The sequence below is a fragment of the Phoxinus phoxinus genome, assembly GCF_949152265.1.
Source record: "Phoxinus phoxinus genome assembly, chromosome: 2".
Lineage (NCBI taxonomy): Eukaryota > Metazoa > Chordata > Actinopteri > Cypriniformes > Leuciscidae > Phoxinus > Phoxinus phoxinus.
In genome coordinates this window covers 24,099,344-24,123,219 of record NC_136877.1, presented here as the reverse complement: position 1 = coordinate 24,123,219, position 23,876 = coordinate 24,099,344, and the positions used below count along the sequence as shown (strand labels likewise).

The 23,876-nt window shown below is 38.8% G+C and overlaps 1 long non-coding RNA gene across 1 annotated transcript in view; it reads left to right on the top strand.

Moving 5' to 3' along the window:
• The window catches only part of LOC306987664, a 192,072-nt gene that overhangs the window by 43,601 nt on the left and 124,595 nt on the right, over positions 1-23,876 (top strand). Inside the window, exon 3 of the long non-coding RNA XR_013795221.1 lies at positions 3,700-3,782. This is a non-coding gene — a long non-coding RNA (uncharacterized lncRNA). The remainder of the gene's footprint in view (positions 1-3,699; positions 3,783-23,876) is intronic.

Below are 23,876 nucleotides of genomic sequence, written 5' to 3'. Positions count from 1 at the left end.
TGTCGGAAACAGACGTGGCCAGGGGCATGGCAGGCCAATGCAGCAGCTCGTTCACGTGAAGAAGACGCGTAGACGTGGCATGGCAGGCTGATGCGGTGTTTCGTTCCCCTGAAGAAGACGTGCAGGCTTGGCCGGGGGCATGGCAGTCCGACACAGCGGCTTGTTCCCATCTAAGGGTACCATGTTACATGCATAACCTGAGACGTTCCCTTTCTAATGGAACTCAACCCTGCATCATGGCTTGATGTTATGGGGACTTTTATGCCAACATTGCCACACCACTGGACAATGCCTGCCCCACAAGGCTTTGTTTCGGCACTGGATTAGACTTGATTAATTCTGAAGGACCTGGGGCCCTGTGGTTGAATCCGTGTCCAGACTGTAGAACCTGATGAAAGTGTGCGGAGAGGACCAGACAGCAGCACAGACATCTTGCAATGGTGCACCCCTAGCAAGAGCTATGGATGACACGATACTCCTAGTGGAATGGGTCCTAACTCCTAGAGGTGAAGCCATTCTGCACGCCTCATAGGAGAGGGAGGTTGTGTCAGTGATCCAGTGCGAGATGTGCTGCTTTGCATTCCCTATATTGCGGCCACCAAAGCAGACCAGGAGCTTAGAGGACTTACGCCACTGGTCTGAGTGGTGGACGTAGATCGCAGACTTTCTTGCTCTTGCGTAGCATGAGGAGGAGAGAAGAAAGTCTGCAAAATAACTAGCTGACCAGACATAAAGGGAACAGGTTGCGTGGTCTGTCTGTTTTCGGCAGGTCACTCTAGATTGAGCTTGGCCACAGCATGATTCACAACCTCAAGCAGCTCCTCAAACGTTACTGACTAAGAGGGCTGCTCTTCTAACGCACCTGCCTGTCTGTCTGCATCTAACTCCTCAGAATCAGATACAGACAACATGAGTTACTCGTTCTGGTGCAAATAAATCTTAGAGCGAGCCTCAAGATCCAGAACGGGGTCCTCGGAGTCGGTAGAAAGGTCTCGACCACCAGTTTCTCACTCCCCGACCACCAATCTCTCACTCCCGTCTAGGGGTGTAACGGTACGCAAAAATCACGGTTCGGTACGTACCTCGGTTTTAAAGTCACGGTTCGGTTCATTTTCGGTACAGTACGGGAAATAAATGCAAAACATTAAACTGCTGTTTAATGTTTGTTTTGTTAAAAACAAATTTTTAACAATTTGTTTACACTTTTTTAAACACACTTTTTAATAAAATATAATGTTAGGCTAATAAATAAAAAATATATAAAATAAAAAAAGAATAAGAAATAAAATACTGCTGCAAAGTTCTCCACTAAATAAAATACTCTCAAACCAATATTGGCCGTGACGCTAGCTAGCGAGAGGCTGGGCTAAAGCGAGCGTGCCGTGTTATGTGGTGATTATTTATGCGATATTTATGTCCGAGCCCGACCCGAGAGTTAAAACCAATTTTTTTTTTCTCATACTAATGACACATGTACGTTTGTTTGTGTGGAAAGCCCGCTTTTAACAGAAAGGCATTTGGAAATGTCCACAGATGAGCGCATCAGCGCTCTTAACACAGGCGTGCTTGCACGTGTTTCGTTGTCACAGCAACATAAACAAATTTCCGCACACAGGAAGACAGATGTTATGGTAATATTTTACATGTATTTGAATCACAAAAACGATTAATCAGATTTAATCAGTGCAACGCGGAGACTTCCGACACTTAATATGTTCGTGTGGAAACTCGGAATTGACGTATGTTCCGCACACAAAACTAGCCTAATTTACGTGAAAGATTGCATTCGGTACACATATGCACCGTACCGAAAGTCCTGTACCGAAACTGTACACCCCTACTCCCGTCCTTAACTCTATCTGTGAACCCCATGACCAAAGTCGCTGAGCCAAGGGACCTGACACATGGGGTGCAGGAGCTTGGCTCTCATCAAATAGAGCCAAGCGGCATCAGAGCTTGTGGAGATAAAACTTGAAAAATGGAAAAAAATGTAAATAATTATTTCATAATCGCGAAAAGCCAAATCGTTTTTTTGGTAAAGTGTGATTACATGTAAATTGCGATTTAACGTGCAACCCTACTTCTCCCCCATACAGATTGCACACGTTGTGTGAGTCGTTGCCCGTAATGTATCGCCGCCACACATCTTCTGAACTTATCTCCTGACATGGTGGAATTTAACTCCTATCTTTTTCAAACACACACAAATCAGCAAACACGTGGCCAAACATGCGACTTCTGAAAAGAAGCTGGCGACTGGCGGGCATGGTGTCTATTTATGGTTCTTTTATGGTTCCGTTGCTGTAAAAATGCAGTACTATGCTATTTCACGATTTCGCTACATCATCACACTCAGCCAATCGCTGATTGGCGTGTGGAAACACATGCTTTAGACACCGGCTCGCTCAATGCTTTCCTAAAGCATCAAGCCAAGATGCTTCGAGTTACACTAGAAAGGGAACAAATATGTTTCAAATAATATTTTACACAATTATAATATTAATTCTAATTTGGGTATTAGTATAAATTGGTTATTTATACATGGAAATATATAGCTGCCTTTTCAATTTAAATCAAAAGATTGAAAACTTGTGTTCAATAATAACAATTAAAAATCCTTAAGAACATCTTAAGCAGTTATAAAAAAAAACGTAATGTGCTGTTTATGGCCTGGTGCCATTTTTTTTAGAGCATTGAATACAATTAAGAGAAAAATAATCTATGCTTCAATGACTCTTGGCTTTTCACATTGTTGTTATTAGTGTCAGATTTATTGTTTTCTTATTTGAAAAACGTTCTGACTTGCTTGTGGTCACTGTAATATAAAAATTATAACATGTACTTATGTCCTCTATTAAGTGTTGAATTTCTGTTGTTGCATATGTCTCAATCTCCTCCTCTTGCAGCTGATCGGTACTCTACAGTAAGGCACATGGTTTTTTTAGACTGTCGCTTGTCATCTTTACCGCTAATTATATAGAGAAGTATGGAGATTTGGATCATTAGCAATGCTAATAGTAGCATCCAGTGAAACAGACACACCTGGATTGGGGTGAGACAGCTGGGGTAGGTATGGATTATAGACACAGGTGCACTATTCAACAAGCCTGCCAGCTTTAGACGAATGTTAAAGTGTGTACTTTAAACTAAACAAAGATGCTAAAACTGGTCCCTTTTCACGCCCAGGGTGAAGTTTAAAGTTCTCAGAGGGGTTATCACTGGATTTTAATACATATTCAGTTATGTGTTTATAACTGTTCTGAATGAGTTTGAGGACTTTTCGATTTTTTAAATAAGCTGCATTCAGCTAATTTATTTATTTATTCTTGTGTAATCTATTTTTTGCTCAGAACTTGATACATCCACGCAAACGGCAGAAATTCGCATATCATTTGGTGCACTAAATTTGACTGTTCAAAAGTTTATTTTTTTATATATATTTTTGATTCACAAAATATTAGGAAGCACAACTGTTTTTGACATTGATAATAATAAGAAATCTTTGAGCACCAAATTCTTATACAAAAAAAATTCTGAAGGATCATGTGACACTGAAAACTGTTGAATGGCAGTCTATTTAAACTGCATTTAACGTGTTGAACTGAAACTTTTAAACGGTAGTGAATCTGATATTTGGTCTGATCTAAACACTCATATCTGGTCATCATCTCTATTATGCACTTCTTCTTTTTTTTGCAGGACAGATACAAAAATCTGGTCTAAAATCATCTCTTGGATGCTAGCGGGAATTGAGTGGGTCTGAGTCACGGAGAAATGCAAAGGTTTGTATATTATTATGATTACAGAAAGCTTAACAATTAGTATTAGAGATAGTTGTACTGTTTAATTTAATTGTTATTATTATTATTATTTGCATTTGTTTATATTTATTGACATGTTATGATATTTATAAGAACAACATATAAATATTCAGTGTCATTCATATTAAAACCATATGAGTATTGCTACTAAAATGCAAACTAATGACACTAGATTGTCCTGCATTAGAGATAGTTTTGCAATTCCTTCTTTTTTTTTCACTTGTTCTTAGAAATATCATAATATACTTGGTGTCTGCAAAAGTGCAAAAATAATTGTATATTTGGTGACGTTTGTGTTAAACAGTGTTAAACACTATTAAATAGTGCAGTAATAAACACTATTGCTACTAAAAAGCTAATGGTAATGGATATAGTGCTACCAAAGATACAGTTTTACAATTTAATTTAATGTTGTTATGCATGTGTTATGTTTTTGTAATATAATATTTCTAAGAACAAAAAGCTAAATATTTTAATATTTGGTGATATTCGTGTTAAACACTTGTGAGTATTGCGATAAAAAGCAAACTAATGACACTAGTGCTGTATTCGAGATATAGTTGTGCAATATATATTTGACTGTGCATTTGTGTAATGTATTTGTTAACATCTTGATATTTCTAAGAACAAGAAAATGCTAAATAATTTAATATTTGGTGACATTAATGTTAAACACTTGTGAGTATTGCTACTAAGAAGCTAACTAATGACACTACATAGTGCTGTTGTCAGCCTAGTTCGTCTTGGCGGGATATTAATGCAAACACAGTCGGTTATATCTTAAGTGAATGTACACAGTCGGGAAATGAAATCGCATGCACGTCAAAATATATGATCTGTGTATTAGGCTTTAGCATAAATGCAGGCAAAGTGAATTGTGACAGTTTTTTTTACCTCTTGCAGAGAGGCAGTTTGACAAACAACAGGTCTCAGAGGAGTTGCATATGGCAAGCTGTGGTAGAACCTACCTGGTGGCTGGGTAGAGATTCCTTTTGACTAGTAGCAGGGCACATCCAGTGTCTGTTTACAGTAATGGCTCTTTTATAGTGGCAGGATGCTGGCTGCAGCAGTCAGGGCCAGGGGCAGTACTCTCTCTCTCTCTCTCTCTCTCTCTCTCTCTCTTTCTCTTTTTCTCCTTCAATGATAAATGGTCCTATCGCTGGTTTAAATTATTTCCTACAGATCTCATTTAGGGCCTTGAAGAAGAGATCCACCCTGTTTATTCATTTCACATTTGCACCCTGCTTCAATATCTTTGTCTATGCCTGCAAAGAATTCCCCCCCCCCCCCCCCCACACCCCCATTCTCAAGAAAAGGAGGGGAAAAAAAGCAATTTGCCCAATGTACATAAAATGATGCTCTCACAGTTTTGATAACCTGCATAAATTATAAAGCGTAATTAAATATTATACCCTGTGAGTTGCCAAGGAGAAAGACAGAACGAGGGAGAGACAGATAGAAAGAGAAGATGAATGGAGGAAAAGCGGGAGGTTAGGAAAAAAAGGAAGGGGAAAAGGATAGAGGAGAGAGAGACAGCTGTGTGTTGTGTCTTCTTCTAATAATTGTTCTTATTGATTCTTCCTTAAGGTGAAATGGTTTAAAGATAACAATAGCATGGAAGGTAAGAGCAGATATCAGAGCGTGGCGCCGTGGTTTTGTTTGGCTCACATAAATCAGAGGGGCTTTTGGCATTGTGAGATTGCCGCAGAGGTGGCCCATATATTTAAATGGAGTATTAAAAATTTAAATTGTTCAGCACATGGAAGGCGTGGATGTGTCTCTTGCGAGCACGCGATTGACCCAAAAATATATTCAAATTACCACAGCTAAACAGCATCTGCTCCACCCAGTGTGTGCGTGTGTGTGTGTTTGTTTTGTTTGTGTGCGGGAAAGAGAGCGTGAATGAACTCTTTAAGCGTAAAAAAACAACACATATCCTGAGCTCAGCAAAGAAGAATCACTGATTCAGAGATATGTTCTGGTGACTTTTCAGTTCTGTCTAAGATTACAGGCTGCAGGGAGGCGACCTACAAGTTGTTGTTGCGGTAGATTACAACTTACGAAGGAAGTGAGTGAGTGAGAAAAATGCACATTGTACAACATATTAGTCTTTATGATAGCTCAACTGGGAGAGCATGGCACTAACAATGCAGATGTTGTGGGTTAGATTCCTAGGGAACATGTGTTGACAAAATATGCACCTTGTAAATTGCTTTGCATATACACTACCGTTTAAAAGTTTTGGGTCAGTAAGATAAAAAAAAAATAATAATAATACTTATTCGGTAAGGAGGTTAAGATGATCAAAAGTGACATCCTTAAACAATCTATTTAACATAAATGCAGTTCTTTTGAACTTTCTATCCTATTAATATTTCCCAATGTTACTGTTTTAACTGTATTTGATCAAGCAGCCTTGGTGAGGATAAGAGACTTCAAAAACATTTATTTTTTAAATCGTACCAACCCATAACTTGTGTCTGCCAGCTGGTAAATGTAAAAGTATGAGCCTGGCTCATAAATATTAATTGGGTGATGTAACATTAGCCTAATAGTCGTAACTGATTTGCTGAAAAGCAGGTACAGTATGTGGCTATATTAGAATTGCTGATAACATTGACTGCTGATGCAAACATTTGGCGGAGGATTGGCAAAACTAAGCTTGAAATAATAATTATTGCCTAAAAAGTGGAGTTAGAAATGTGTAAGCATTAATAACTAAGTCCCATAGCACCGCACCAATCTGAGGTGGCATTAATAGCTGGTTGGAGTAAAGAAAGATGACATGGTTCTCTCTCTGTGAATCGTCCTCGGCTTCTGCTAGCGATCTCCTGCCATCATGGTTTCCCACATTTAACACCCGGCTCACAAGCCAGGATGTGTGGGTGTCAATCCACGTCACTGTGTGAGAGTATGTGTTTTCTGTAAGGGTGATGTGGGGAAAAGCAGTGAGTAACAGTGTGTAATATGGTTTTGTAGATGCATGAATCTGCTCCGTGGGTGTGTGTGACAAAAGATGTCCAGACGTGTTTACAGTGTGCCTCAAAAATATGTTTGCCATTAGAGGACGCTTTATCTTTGGGTGAAATGATTTAAAAACTGTAAGCCTGTAAAATAAAAATTACTCTCAATGAAATCATCATTTACTCACCATCATGTCTTGCCAAATTAATATGACCGCCCTCCGTCAGAGGAACAAAAATTAGATGTTTTGTTCTGTGTCCTTTATTCTAAAACTTTGCTTTGAATGAGGAAATGTCTAAAATGCAAGTAGTTATTCACTAAGAAATAGCATTTTCATGGAACAGAAAATCATATGGGTTTAGGACAACAGGAGGATGAGTAAATGATGTCATGTCTCATTTGTCAGAACACATGGGCTAACTGGCGCTTGGCCTCCAATTTAACACTGTATAATTTTAAGTTTAATTTCAACTCATAGAGTTCAATTACAGTCAGCTACATCAGTCAGATGTGTAACCAGTCAACTAGAGAAGCACTAAGGTGCTTTCGAAAGGGTTTTTATTACTATATATTTAGTCTGTGGCATACAGTTCTCGGTTACAATAATATGTGTTTAAGTCCACAATTAATGGAACACACCATAAGCATACTTGTGCAGTGTTCTCATTGGGTCAGCTGTGTAAGACTTGAGAATTAGAAAATGCTGGGCAGTCTGGTTGAGGAACAACCACTCCCTGAGAGGACAAAAGACCTTTCTGGAAAATGACATTTTAACTCTCTCTTGTGAAATTAGCTTCACCATTCGAGAGGCAAGTCTCACCTAAGCATCATCCTAATCTACATCTCTTTCCCTTGACCCCCCATTCCCCCGTTCCTTCTCTCTCTCATGCTGAGATCACCTGAAATTCACCCACAAATCTATATGGTTTAATGTGAACAATGGTCATACAACACTATGTTTAAGAATTAAGAGATATCTTGCTTAAAGAGGAGGGTGGGTCCTCCAGGCAAATGGCATCCTGCCCTCAAAAGGTGTAAACTCTGAATGGAAATTCCCATTGTTAGCAAATGTTTCCATGTGAAATAAGTCTCGGTCTGAGTACTTAAATAAATGCAACAAGAGGCTCAGGGCAATTTGTAATGAGATCTGGCTGAGTGTCTTCCAGACACTCAGCATTATGTATTTCTTGAGTCAGGTACATCTTTTACTCTTTATCTCTGAGCATTTGATGTTTTTGTGTTGATTATCTTTGAACTGATTATGAAATTGGCATGATACATTTACCTGACATAATAAATTGTTACGTTTGAATTTGTTCTGAATTACTCTATTTACTTAAATTAAATTATTTACTTTAGTAGATTACCGTTGTATCCATTGTTACCACAAATATGCGTCAGATTAGAGATTAGTAACGGACTGGATTCGTTTGAGTGGAGTATAGGGCACACCAACTGCTATTTTAGATTTCCGGCTAATATTTGGCCCTAATTCAAGTGTAGTCGTTTGTAAAGGCTAAAACGGGAATTTTTCGTTTAGGAAAGCAAACTGCTGATCGACCAACCTAAATAGGGTGAGTCTTACCTCTGTTTAATGTAATGTTACTTTAGTCAAGTGTACGTGGGAAACCATGGCATGACCAAACCAAAGCTACTATCAGAGAAGTATATTGGTCGGCTTATATCTGTAGTTGTGGTCGTGACCTCTGTCTAAAGAAAACGTTACTTTAATTCAAGTGTATAAAACCGAGGGGGCTATACAAAAATATTGTTGATTGTGTAAGCGTGAATGCGACCGTCTAAGGTACAGTATTAGCCAATTACCTCTGTTTAGTGACCTGAAGCTGGCGAGTTTGTGATCGTGTGCCTGCGTAATATTAAAGACCGGTGCGAGGACCCTGTGCGACTTTGGCACCTGAATGACCGATTAATAAGAGTAAAGAGTAAAATAGAACAATCAAATGTATTGCTAAACTATTATATAAACGACCAATAACAAATTGGCATTCCAACCTAAATTCGTGGTCGTGATAAAATGGAGTCAGATAAAAGCTTAATTGGAATCAAATTACTTTGCCACACGGAAAAGACTGTGACGCGCAGAGACCTTCACCTGCTTATCTGAAACTGTCATTGGACTGATTGTGCAGGCCTTACAACAGCTGTTGCACTACAGTACATTAATTCTATGATTTTAATAGTGGTGCAGGTATGACGTCACTTTGTAGCCCAATCGGCAGTTAGCATCACACTGGTTCCCTCGACAAAAACCTAGGAATTTCCCTAAAAGGATTATCGCTAAAAACAAGCTGTGATTAACAAAAGTTTATGATACTTGCACGTTTTGTCCATCAATATTATTTTCACAGATGAACACAACTTTTATACATTTTGAAGCCTAAATGCAGTCGCCTGAAGTAAAAAATAATAATTAGGCTATAAACGAACTACACCACGGTCCCACGACTTCAACGTCACCATCACTAAGCTCACGAAAAACTCTTTAATTTTTAATCAAAAAACATTTTCCCAGAACGTTTGAGTTAGAATAGTTCATAAGAGCACAATTATATGCATGATGAGGCTGTAAAAGCGGACTGATCTACGGTGTAATGACGTTTAATGTTCCCAACAGTCTGTAGTCCCATTTAGCCACTTGTTAGTAACCACCTTTTTCAAGACACAACAGCTTAAAAAAAATCATGAGTGGGGTAATACTGATGTATTTTATGTCGTAGAATAAAACGTAAAAGTGTCTAGAGCTTGTTTTCACCACAGACCTTAAAACCCCATTAAAAAAAACATTGTCTTCTGGACGATGGAAACGGAAGTGCTAAAATGCTAACTCGTTTCCTTGTTTTGGCCTACAAAGTGATGTCATACCGGCACCACGCTGTAGAATGTATAGAAATGAATACTATTATTCAGCAAGGGTACATTCAATTGATCAAAAGTGACAGTAAAAGTATCAGTTCCCACAAAAAAAATATTAAGCTGCACATGTTTTTCCCACATTGAGAACAGTAATTAAAGTAAATGTTTCCTGAGCAGTAAAATATCATATTAGAATGATTTATTATGGATCATGTGACACTGAAGCATAAGATATGTCTTTTAAAAACAAAACAAAAAACCTTTACCAACCCCAAACTTTTGAATTGTACTGTAGTTTCCCCCCATCCTTTTTACAATATCTATATATTTCTTATCTTTGTATATAATATATATGTAATATGCAAGTGCTCAGAACTTTTGTTAACCAAAGCAGATTCACACAAAGCAATGCCATAGAAAAGCTGATGATATTCTCCTGTCTTCTGTGCGTTTATTCAAATTTTACAGACGGGGGACTTTTTCCAGTTCAGCACCTCAAAACACTCCAGTGTGAGAAAAACACATTATGCCCGTGTTATTATACAATTCATCACCAATAATAGATTTGTTTACGGGGCCCTGACGCAATACGCTCACAGCGCTGCTTTTCCAAAATAATAATGATAATAGTAATAATAACCCAAATGTTGGGGAGAGGCTTGGGGAGAGCATGTGCGTTCACTGAGGGGGGGAGGAGTGGGTTGGTGGAGAGAAGAAGGTACTGGGACATTTTCAAAAGAGTGTTTAGAGAGCAGGTCTGATAGGTGTGTGTAGCATAGTGATTAAATGATGTAGGCCAGTAAAGGTTTGTAGATCCAAACACCACTGGACTATCACTAGCATGCCCTTGAGATATCAATATTATATATTAGTAAATCTTTTAATATATATATATATATATATATATATATATATATATGAAGACTAGATGCAAAAGCCTCTAAGTGCCATCTGAAATTTTCTTCTTGAATGATCATTTTTGTCAAGCTTGTATGTTCATGTCCAGTTATTTCACTTTAATGACAATGAAAATGACCTATTAATTGTCATTAAAGTGAAATTACTGAACTTAAATATACGAGCTTGATAAAAATGATCATTCTAGAAGAACATTTCAGATGGCACTTAGAGGCTTTTGCATCTGAAGCCACCATATATATATATATATATATATATATATATATATATATATATATATATATATATATATATATATATATATGTGTTTGTGTATTAAAAGCTTTACTAGATCTGTAATTTTGATAACTGGAAAGGTGTCAGCAAAGTCCGTGAAAAGGGTCCTCATGTGTTCATTTTAAACAGTTTTTAACGTGTTTTGGAGAAAAACATTTATTTCATTATCTGATTTCCCCCCACCCCACCCCACCCCACTTTCAATACTTTTACTTCAATGAAAGGTTAGAATTTTGGCATTTAAAAAAAAATTAAAGATCGAAAGGATAAACAATGCAGATATATTTTTACAGCCAGTTTTTATCATATTTACCAGGGGTGCCATTAATTCTGACCATGACTGTGTGTATATATACAGTATATATATATATATATTAAAAGCTTTACTAGATTTGCAATATTGATAACTGTGGAAAGGTGTCATCACAGTCCGTGAAAAGGGTCCTCATGTGTTCATTTTAAACAGTTTTTAACTGTCATAGGTTTTGTCTTCTGGCGAAAATGTCCTAAATGTAATCACTGTTTTATGATGTCATGGTCATTGATGTTCATGATGTCATAAATATTTATACTATTTGTACTATTATTTTTGTGTGTGTGTATAAATTATTTTAATATAAATTCTTTCTACAATTGTCTTCTAAACATTATTAGTGCAATGTCTTGCGGTTACCATTTTCTCATCAAATGAGCATGGCACATTTTTTTTGCCACCAAACATTAACAGTAATTTTGTTGATGAGGTTAACAATGAATATGCGTATTGCACATCACTCTGGAAACAAGCATCTGCTAAATGACTAGTTCCTGTTGGTCATTTGGTTGGCTTTGAGAGTTGACAGTCAGAAGTGCACACAGACACACATACACACACTTCTACTTGTACACATTAAATACAGTTTATCTTGCATGCATTCAGTTGTGTAAAAAAAGACCAGTCAAACCACACACACACACACACACACTTCCACACAAAGCTCCTTGGAGGAGACTCTGGCAGTGATATGAATCTCTTAAAACCCTCCCTTGGTCTTTTGTCTCTGTTGAATAAATCAGCGCTTTAGCCTGACTTTAGCAGTTTAGCGGCGGGTAATTTCAGCGCATTCGCCCCTCCTGCTCTCCTCCGAGGCCTTAAATGAGTTCTCAAGCTGCCGTTGAACATAGCATAGCGTGTTTAAAAGATCACAGGGCGATTAGCTACTCCTCTGTGCTCATGTCTAAGAGCGCTCGCCCGTGCCTTTAAACAGACTCCACTCATTCCTGAAATCCTGCAGCACTGTACCACTCTAACTGCCCTGTACTGCCTCACAGGGAAGATATAGCTTTCCCCATGAGCCTCTGTGTGTGAGAGATTGTTAAAACAGCCCGTCTCCACTGTGTGTTGACAGACGTGTAAGAGCTCTTGTAGCTCTGCCGTCAGTTTTGAAGGCTTGCCTCACAGTGACATAATCAGCTATGACAAGCTCATCAACTCAGAACTCCACCTGCTGCTCACACACACGCACACACACACACACACACACACACACACACACACACACACACACACACACACACACACACACACACACACACACACACACACACACACACGCACACAGACCACATGTGCATGTGGATGGATTGGCCAACAGTATCTTCATTTGCAGATTGAAAATATGGAATTATAGACATGACAGTGAGGTTTAGATACAGGGCAGAGTAGTTTGCAAATAAGAAACATTTTTCCAGTGGAATAATCATATATTCATATGTGTATAAACAATTATAGGTTATTGTTATTATTTCAGTCTTTGAGGTTTAAATACATTTATTTATTTGTTTATTTTTGTAATACACCAGTGATCACTATGGATTTTTGATGTAAGATAAAGAGCAGCTTTTACATTTTGATTTAAAAAAAACAAGTTTTGAGTGACATGAGGGTGGGTAGATGATTTTCTATATAAAGCAAATGTTCTACAGAAGGTGTGACTCAATTGGATGGACCAAATTTAGACATGTGAATGTTCTGCCACAGCAAGAAATAAATAGTACATTTATTGAAGACATAATTATTTATTACATTTTAAAATGTATAATTGTCTCCTTCTTAGAGGTGTCATTAACGATCCATTTGCTAAAAAAATCTGAAGGAGCTGTTTACCTTTTAATCTTTTACACCTAGTGGCAGTTAACAGTGTCACACATTTGATTTCAAGGTGCACACAGTAATTAGTTTTATTTTCTTTATTACACAAATAAATGAAAAGCAAATAATAAGAAACAATTCAAGTGATGTGCATTCACATGAGATGAAGACTGTCAAATCCGTAGCTTCATAAAAACATGGGAGTTTACAAGGAGAGGGTCACCTCATGGGCGCTGACATGTTGAAAAATCACATGACCAGCTAAATACTGCTTAGTTTATCTCTGTAATCACACTTGTTTGTGGACAGTTCCACTTACTGAATACATTAATTATGGCTCACTGCAAATAGAGCATTTCTACATTGTCATCGGAAGCATGATGCTACATTCACAACGCTAGGTGTCAGTAAAAGACAGAGACAACTGTCATATCGGCCAGCGCAACACAAACAAAAATTTACCGAACATGCATCTTTACGATATATCTGTAGTCCATTTTAAATGAGGAAGGATGTTTGCTGATAATCTGTCTAACATTTGCCCCTAATCTCTGTAACTCATTGAAGCCACATTCAAAAGCTATTATATCTAAGTGTAGGTCTATTGATGCCATCGTTTTGCTTTCAGTGACACATTTACTGTGCTTTGATGTTTGTTTAGGACACCGTTTGTGTTATATTATTACTTCCTCCACATTATTACCGTCCCATTCATAAATGTTTCCTCTCTAAGTCAGAGGGAAGCACACTTGTCTCTCGGTGTGTTTTGCTGTGTTTGACAGCCACACTCAGCTCATTCACTCTCTGTAACCTGATTTCACGGCTGCAAGTACACCATGCCCTGCGGCCTGAAGGGAGCTCTCACCTGTGAGTGAGAGAGAGAGATGAGTCCACACATTTGATGTGGTGTGATGACGGCTGTGGCAGAATGTACTGTAGCAGGAGTGTGTGTGTGTGTGTGTGTGTGTGTTTGTGTGCGGCCACCATATGTGGCCAGGTGCTGTTTCTGATCCCACCTGTCCTCAGCATTACCATAATCAATTTAACAGGACAGATTAATAATCAAATATTCAGATGATGATTGCTTTTGGACTTAAGCTAATCTCTTAATGCCAGTGACCATCCTATTCTCTGTTTTATCAGCCTGTTGCTGTACAAATCGCTTTTGAGGTAGTCTTTGCATCGTATGTGCTTGTGTGTCTGTATTTTTTTTTTTGTCTGTATACCACAAGTCGAATTGCTTTCCTTTTTCCTTTTCACAGCCCTTAGGTGCGTGCGTGCGTGCGTGTTTTGTGCGATTTTGTATAAATCTCTCAGAGCACATCAGTTATGCTTATGAATGCAAAAACAGCTCATTGACTCTGAATTGTTTTCTTAGCAGTTTGGTTAGGAATATAAATAGCATTGCATCTATAGCAGACCCCGAACCGCTATTCATTTAGACTTGTGTGTTTTTGTTTGCACGTATGTGAAAGAGTTAAACGGAGGAGCTGAGAGAGAGAGACATCTCTTAGCGAGGCATTATCAAATGTTTTCACTTGAAAAATCCAATGCGCCTTTCAGCTTTGAGTGGAAAAGAACATGTTCTGACTCTCACCCTGCCCGCTGGAATTAGTCAAAAGACCATTTTTAGTAATAAATTATGCATTGAAACAAAGAGATAGCCTCTTTTTTTGTTCCCTGTGCGCACGGGCCGCCTTGGCAAATGCCTTTAAAAAAATCTTTAAAATTGTCCATTCAACTCAAACTTACTGAGTGTAGCAAAAATGTCAAAGGCATAAAGTCAGCGAAGATTGAATAAAATAATGGGAGGAGACAGATTAGTCATGCAGAGAGCCCACACAGTCTTTCAGGCCGGCACAATACCACTTTTTATAAGCGCTCTATCTACACAATGGCGCCGTTCAATATATCGAGGATGATACATGGTCAGACGTGTAATCTCCCTTTGATTCCTTGCACTCATTCATTCTGGAACCTTTTCAGGACTGACACTGATGAGCTCCAGGCTCCTGCGGCTCTCAGCACAGCCGGCAACCTTCTTTAAGAGTTCATTATGTAGGAACATGGAGGATAGGTGTCTTCCTCCTCGACCCCTCCTTTCGCCGGGCTACTATCTGATGCCATGCCTTTCCCTCGTCATTCGTCGTGGACGTTAACAACAGGCCCGTCGGTGGATCGTCGGCGGTGACGGAACATTAGGTGCCACAGGCTTTTGGGTGAAGATGGAGTGAGCGAACACTCCACTCAGAATAACACGAATCAATCAATCCAACCCTTCGAAATATTCCAAGATGGAGTCATTTCATACATGACGGAGCTCAGACGGAAGACCGACGGGCGCATTGATTACATATGGGGGATCGTTCATGCCCTATACATACCCGTTCCGGCTAAGCGTTTACCGTGTGTGTGTGTGTGTCTCGTGGCGTTCGGATGATGGAGGAGGGGGAGGAGTGAATCAGTTTCCCTGGGAGACAGTGGGCTGAATTACTGACGGGTTTGTGCACCACTTAACCTAATCTAGCATATGATTATGAGACTCAGTCAGGGGCGCCTCCCTCATACGCTTCAGTGCCAGCCTCCTTCTGCCTGCCGGGCGTGGCATGCACACACACACACACACACACACACACACACACACACACACACACACACACACACACACACACACACACACACACACACACTTCCTAAAAATAAACCTCACCTCATGTACAAGCGGCAGTGTTTGAGCCTACCTGAGCAGAGTGAATGAGGGCCGCTAAATATTATGACTGCCTTGTGTCCTGCATTAATTGATTCCCTCACCCCACACATGCATACATATATATATATATATATATATATATATATATATATATATATATATAATATACATGCATACACACACACGTGCGCACACTGCCATTTACTTCCTCCGCGCTGTTCATTTTACAAATTCTATAACCTTTTAGAATTTCTTTCTGTGGAGAAGATTGCTGCCTGGCCTCAGATTCATTATGGTGATTGAATCCTCTTCAATAGAAAACTGTTTAAAGAAGAGAGAGGGAGAGAGCGAGCGAGAGAGAGAGAGAATGAAGGTAACATGGGTTAAAAGCTTGTCTGGGTGACATAATTCACCTCCACTGAGGCAAACAATCACATCGTATTGTGACCTTCATATGATAGAAAAAAAGGGCACTTTTTTCTGCCTCCCTCTATCATCCCTCAGCCATCCCTTCATCTTCCACAGTTTTTTTTTGTCTTTGGCATCACGGGCTATTTTGGATTACAGATTAAATATCTAATTATGATCACTTTGCGGTGAGGAATATACTGTAGCGTAAGCCCTCGCTTTAATCATGAACGCAGTTTAAAATCACCCTTGTGTACAATGGGAGATGATATACATATATAATTCTCTCTCCTCCTCTACCCTCCCTCTCTTTCCCTCCGCTTTCCTTTTTTACACTCATAGCACCTGGACCTACACTATTCATCATGTGGATGACTCCGAACATGAATTAGTTTTCTTTTTTTATGTCAGAGATGAGAGGGCCAGATGGTATAAAATAAAAAAGGAAAAAAAGTGGGGAGTGAGAAAGAGAAAGAATCGAGGACATAGTCTGCACTCTATGTTATCGTTGAGGCACATGCTAGCGCGGGATTAGGCTGGATTTTTAATGCTGTTTCGTTCTGAATTATAGCTTTTCACATGCCCTCCTTTGTCATTTCTTTATACTTCAAACAAGAAATGGTCCAATTCTAATTAGTCGATATAATTGCTGCTGGATGAAGAGCCGCCAATCGGACCCCAAACTCCTGCAAGGTGGAGTGGTTTTGTTCTTCTCTCGACTTTTCAATGACAGTCTGTTTTTTCCCCTCTCCTCTCTCATTTTTCCCTTCTTTTTGTGTTCTTTTTTCCCTCCTTTTTTTGAAAAAAAAAGCCCTCTTGAGAGGTCCTGAGGTTACTGTCACGTTATTAGTGCATCACTTGTAGGCAATTACAAGCCCCTCCACATCAATGTACCTGCCGCACAGCTTACTTTATGAGGGACAAGTGCCTCGGCGATCGGCGACACGGCCGATCTGTTTTTCGCCATGATTGTGTTTTGTTCACAATCTTATCATTTTAGATTTCCATTTTTAAAAAAGCCTCTTGTGATCATGAAAGTTAGCATTTTTAGGGCCCGAGCACCAAAGGTGCAGGCCGTAGAGGTATGCTGTGGAGGTGCTAAAGCCCTATTGTTTTTGTCATGTTTTTTTCACTGTTATTTTTTTATTTTCTCCTTTAGAGAACTGTTTTTAAAACTTTTCATGAAACTTTGCAGACACATCAGACCTGCGAAAAATTTAAAAGTTATGCAGTGCTTGGGCTTGGTCGAGGGGCTCTATAACGCCCCCAAATGCAGGCTTTGGTCAGGATAAAGTTATTCCGATGTGCATTAAATTTGGTATGGTCACTGATGACATCATACAGGACAAAGTTCACTTGGTTTTATCTGACTCCACCCAACAGGAAGTCAGCCATCTTGGACGGAATGTGTGATTTTTACATTTTCCCGCACTGTTTTGATGGTCTTTCCACGGCTAAAAAAATCATGAAAGTTAACAGATTAATTTGTCTTTGGACATCTTTTGGTTTGATACTGCAATTCTCGAGAGACATGCCTCATCGGCTCCACAGCGCCACCTAGTTTGAAAATGCATATTTGGTCCCTTTGGAATGCATGAAAAAAACAAATATTTTGACACTCATATAGAAGCTTAGCAACATTTAGCAATTCTTTGGTCATTAGTTTTAGGTGTGGCCAGTGGATTCCATAGTGCCCCCTAACATTTCCAAATGTATTTATCGCCACAGATTTAGTCTGATATTCACAAATTTTGGTATGGACATTGTCCTCAACATGCCAAATATACTTTCTTATAACTTTCATTAGCTCTGCCCAACAGGAAGTCAGCCATTTTGGATTGTTTGAAAATGGCATGCTGTGTATTTAGAAAGACTCTTCTTAGGGGATTTATGTAAGTGGCACCAAACTTCAGTAAAATCATGCCAAGACAGTGAAGATGCTGAATTGCGAAGATATTTTTGATATCTCGAACAGTGTTCCCATGGCAACGCTATAAAGAAACATAAAAAATGGGAAACACGGAGTGTCTCACATCGTCTGCATGCTTCATGTGATTTACTTCAAATTGGACACATATATTTGGCTTTATGGGCTGATCACATTGATGTGGCCAATGTGGGTCATGGTTATAGTGCCACCAACTGGCAGAAGGAAGTAGGGTATTTTTAACAAATTTTTAAATATCCTTTTTACTCTTTCACTAAATTGTTTCTATAATAATGTCAATAAAGTGCTGATTTCAAATTATTAAGGGATTTCTGATATCTTAAATACGGTTGCTATGGCAACTCATTAAACATTATTATCTTTTTTGTTTAGTATTTTTTTTTTGTCTTTTTGAGGTACTTTTAACGAGGTACGATGTCATTTTTGTGATCTTTAGCACACTCGTCCGAGTCATCTCCTATTATGGCTTGGCAAAGGTTCATTCATAGACGTGTAGATGGGGCTATATAGTGCCATCTAGAAAATGGGCATGTTCAGGAAACTCAGTTGTACATCTCTTTTCAGCTTCGGTCACCAAGTTTTGCACATATATAAATATCATCAATCCGGGGAACTTTAACACCACATACATTAACTCCGCCTAACAGTATGTCGGCCATTTTTATTTTTGTAAAATCATGCCAAGACACTGAAGTCACTAAATTGGAAAATTATTTCTGATATCCTGAAAGATGTTGCCATGGTAATACGATAAAGTAACCTAAAAAAAACTTAAACAGGAAGTGTCTCATATCTTCTGAATACATTGCGTTATTTACGTTAAACTTGACGCAAATGTTTGTCATTTTGGGCTGATCACATTGCTATTGTGGGTCATGGATGTAGCACCACCAACTGGAAGCATAAAGTGTTGCATTTACAACAGTCTTTGAAAAAAATCAATTTAGATTAACTCAAATAGCAAAAACGGTTGTTACACGTTATTTTAATAGTTTACAGTGTAAATATACATTTAAAGGTACACTGTGTAGGAATTTCAATTCAAACGAATAGTGCTCTAGCGCTTTTTCAAATGAGTGTTGCAACTATGGTAGCCGTTATGTACCAAGAAGCTATGATAACATCTCTTCCAATAGTACTTCATTGAGTTTACTAAACATGTTCTACTGTTATGCTGCCTATATAATGAATTACACAACCAAGCAATGAAAAAAATCTTGTAATTTAGACCGAAACATTGACTTACCTGTTGAGAAGAAAGCAGGCAACTTCAGCGTCCCTTTCAACGTCTTTCTCCTTCATTAGCTCTTTCCATCTGGTGAAAGCTATCCTGATATCTACCCTCGTTTTTTTAATTTGCCGGTCACGTTTCCTTTTACGTTAAATTTTTGGCTTTTTTGGCGATGACGATTTTTTTTCTCCTGTGGCTCGGCATAACTATGGTCCTGCTGCATTATAAAGTACTGTGCAGCCTTTCAAATTTGCCGGGGCAGTGACAAGCGCCTCTCACTGATCTCCTTGTCCGTTTCAGCTGGTTACAGTCACGTGATGGTGGCTCTGAATGAAAACGCGTTGTGAAAACACATTGAGTCAGGCTAGTGCTTTTTGCTATTATAGTTTTTTTCAAGATGGCGGAATGCCATGGAATCCTTCATGGACTTACCCGTCCCATGTAAATAAAGATAAGAAAATCTTCGCTTTGCATAAGTCAGATTATTGGCAGGGGTAATTTTACACCAATGATGACATATTTATGAATAAAGACATTGATTTTAGCTAATAAAATACTTAAACTACACAGTGTACCTTTTAAGTACTAAGTAATATTAATTAACTTTATGCATTTGCTAGAGGGTTAGGGTAGGATTAGGGTTTGGATTGGGTTAGTTGGATGCAATTATGCCTAATAGTACATATTTTTATAATACATAACTGTACTAATTTACTATAGTACAGTTAGTACTATAGTAAATACATTTAACATGCATAATAAGGACACATTAAAATTAAAGTGTTACCAAAATGGTTAACATTTACAGCATACTAGACCTGCACTATTAATCGTTAAAATATCACAATTTACACACCCACAGCTTTTTTTAATTAACAAAAGATTCAGCAATCTATAACCCTTTGTCATGTATGATCACAGCTTCCTCTTTTCCACCAGAATGGTTCGCTTTCTCGAATAACAAACTGTGGTGTCTGATGTTCAATAACAGTGTATTGTTGGTCATGCATTTCAAACTTCGTTTTACCCCTAAGCGAAGAACGAAAAATAACTTCGCCATGAGTATATCGGGGCCTTAATGTTAACTGCCGGTACTCATTTCGTATTAGCTGGAAAGGCATTGAAACTGAAACCGTGAATAATAAGTAACACATTCATGTGGTGGAAACGCGTGGAAAGTTGGAGAATTTGCCCGGAACCTGAACAATGTTGGGGGAAAATGTTGTTGTGTATGAAACAGGTTCACATGATCCATTAATTCAAATGATTCATTCAGGAACGAATCAAGTCTTTGCCTTGTGAGACATCAGTACTAACAAAATGTCTTCTTGTGTTTCTCAATAAGTAGGTCTGACATACTACCTTGATATGCAAGCTGAATATTTTATCCAAATGTTTCATTTATATTTTTGATTTCCATATTTCGATTCATATACTTTATACTTAGAATGTAAGCAAATAACATAGTCAAAACCTCTATTTAATGTTATGTTGTTTTGTTTAGTAGCCTAATGTGCAGATTTTGTAAATCACTGAAATAAACATTTTGTTATCTTTATCAAAAAATAAAACTTGATTCTCAGTTTACCCAGAATTGTGCAGCTCTAAGGCATACAATCCATTACTGTAATTGTTTTAGCTGTTATTGTTTTCATATACAGTATTTTGAGACTGATGATGTTTGAGCGTCCAACATCAAATGTGCCTATGCTGTGCCTCAAAATCACTGATGCCAAGCCCCCTTTTACCCAGTTGTTCAGTTTCCCTGGCTATGGATTGGAATATGGTGCAATGACCCCTCATCCTCCTGTGACCCCTTGTTTATTTTGTTCTTAGATTTTTTTTGTCATTTTAATTGGCAGAAAGTAGAGTTACAGGGAGAAGACGAATGAATGGACCATTAAATTATCCCATTGTTTGTATGAGCACTTTGTCTCAATATGTGAAAGTATGTGTGCAAACCGCTAGGCCAAAGCTCCGGGGTAAACTTCTACATTACTTTTTTTTTTAAATAACTGTACAGTCCCGGTTATTTGTCCACCATGGACGATGTTAGAAGTGGCCATTTAGGGCCTAAGCACATATTTTTGTAGAAATGCACTGAAATTTCGAGTACGCAAAAGTTTAGGCAGTAACAGCTATTTTCGGTTTCGAGCTGAAATGGTTTTGGAGGGCTGAAATCAGTTACCTAAACAGACGTTTAATTGGTGCTCTTCCGATTTCACGTTTTGACTGTGTTCAGAATCTATTTTGTGCACAACGGGGATAAGCTACAACAGTTTATGTCATGCGGACACTTGCTCTGGATTGAGAAATGTAATTTTGTCGATTTTAATCGGTAATGATAAGGTTTCTAAATCTAAAATATTGAGTCTGCACTGTTTTCTGTTGATGTGCTGCGTGAACAAAACTTCACTAAACATTTGTAGCGCGCCTGCCATCCAAAACTAATCACTACGGGGTAGACACGCAAATTTTCCACAATGCTTTATCTGTAGAGTGATAAAGGGAGAGGCTAGTTGGCACTTCAGCACTGCGTTGACATCGGGTCCAGGCGAAGGTCCTTCGTCAGATCTGGCAGGCTGCGAGGAAACCTCGGGATAAACAAAGACACTAAAATTAGCGTAGATGCCATTCTTCTATGCAGCCTAACATTGAGTTATAGAAGTGCATTATGTGAATGCTAGGTCAAAGAGATGTGTCTTTAATCTAGCTTTGAACTGACAGAGTGTGTATGCTTCCCGGACAATGGTAGGAAGACTGTTCCAAAGTTTTGGTGCTAAATAGGAAAGGGATCTACCGCCAGCAGTCAATTTTGATATTCTAGGTATTATTAACTGGCCGGAATTTTGAGATCGCAATAGACGTGAAGGACTATATTGCGTTAAGAGCTCGCTCAAGTACTGCGGAGCTAAACCATTTAGTGCTTTGTAAGTAATCAGCAATATTTTAAAATGTATACAATGTTTAATAGGCAGCCAATGCAGTGTTGACAAAACGGGGCTAATATGGTCATACTTCCTGGTTCTGGTACGAACTCGAGCTGCTACATTTTGAACTAGCTGTAGTTTGTTTGTTAAGCGTGCAGGGCAACCACCCAGTAGAGCATTACAATAATCTAGCCTTGAGGTCATGAACGCATGAACTAATTGTTCCGCATTTGTCAATGAGAGCATATGGCGTCATTTAGATATATTTTTAAGATGGAAAAATGTGTTTTTACAGATACTAGACACGTGACTTTCAAATGAAAGATTGGTATCAAAGAGCACACCCAGGTTCCTAACCGACGACGAAGACTTAACAGAGCAGCCATTAAGTGTTAGACAGTATTCTACGTTATTACCATGATCGTGACATGGACTTCAGTGAACGTTACATTATTACGCCATTAGATGGCAGCAAAGACTGTCTTTGTGATTGAGTCAGACCAAGGAAGTTGTTTTAGCGCTGTCATGGGAAGGACAAAGACAAATATATCGCTTTCCTCAGCGGACATTCAAACTGTTTTTTTGGTATTGTGGACATCGACCAAAAGAATGAATGCTATATCAGATGCAGGTAATACACTCGTTTAGTCGATCTCTCTCATAATACCATAATACTGTACTCTACATACTCAATACTGAATGTTCCCCTGTTTCTAGTTCTAAAGTGACGTTTTAGAATTAGTAACAGAGGCTTGGGCTCAACTGTCAAACAGTCAACTTGAGATTTGAATCCATGGCGGAAGAAAGTAGTTCTGCACAAAAGAGGGTTTTTAAAGACGCTTCGTTGTTGTTTCTTATTTATTTACTCACGTGTGCCGTCAAACTTTTTTTATAAACGCAATATCACACTCGTAGCCGTGCAATATGGCTCTAGTCTGTATTAGCACGCTGTGATTACCTATGGCCAAATCACAGCTATGCTGATATACAGCCATGTTGCACTGCTACGAGTGTGATACTGCTCATATATATAACATGCAAGCGTTCTGTGTTCCATCATTTACCGGATGATGTCCTCATGCGCACAGAGGACTCATAACCTCATAAATCCACTTTCCACAGTTTGCGTTGTGCACTGTCTGATTCGACAGGCATGGTTGTGTGTCTGGGCCGATCCTGATGTCAAACCTGTCATGTCAGACAAGTTGAGCTGACTGGCAGGAGGAAGTAGATAGGATCCAGCCCTCGTTAGAAACGTCTTTCCGGTCCATCCACAATGTCGGACCCACCAGCGCAGAGCGCTCATAGTCAGACCGGTGCCGTCACACCATCAATCATCATTATAAATCCCGCATCGTCCCTGCTACATTAACTTGGCGACCTCCGCACCCTGTCTCAATTAAACATCTGATGAATATACGGCTCATCTACGCGGACTGTCAACCACCCGTCAGTCAGCCTCCGACGAGAATGCGCTTTTATTTTTGGACCGGATGCCAATAACGGCTCTGGGACTTAAACAAAAACATCTTCCTTCAAAGTTATTGTGAGCGGGAGGAGATAAACACTAAAGGGGGTTAAGGCAGGCTTTGGCAGGGAAAGAACGGGCCAACAGAGACCCAGAGCCCCAAATCAGGAAAGTTTTGAAGCATTGTTTTGAATCTT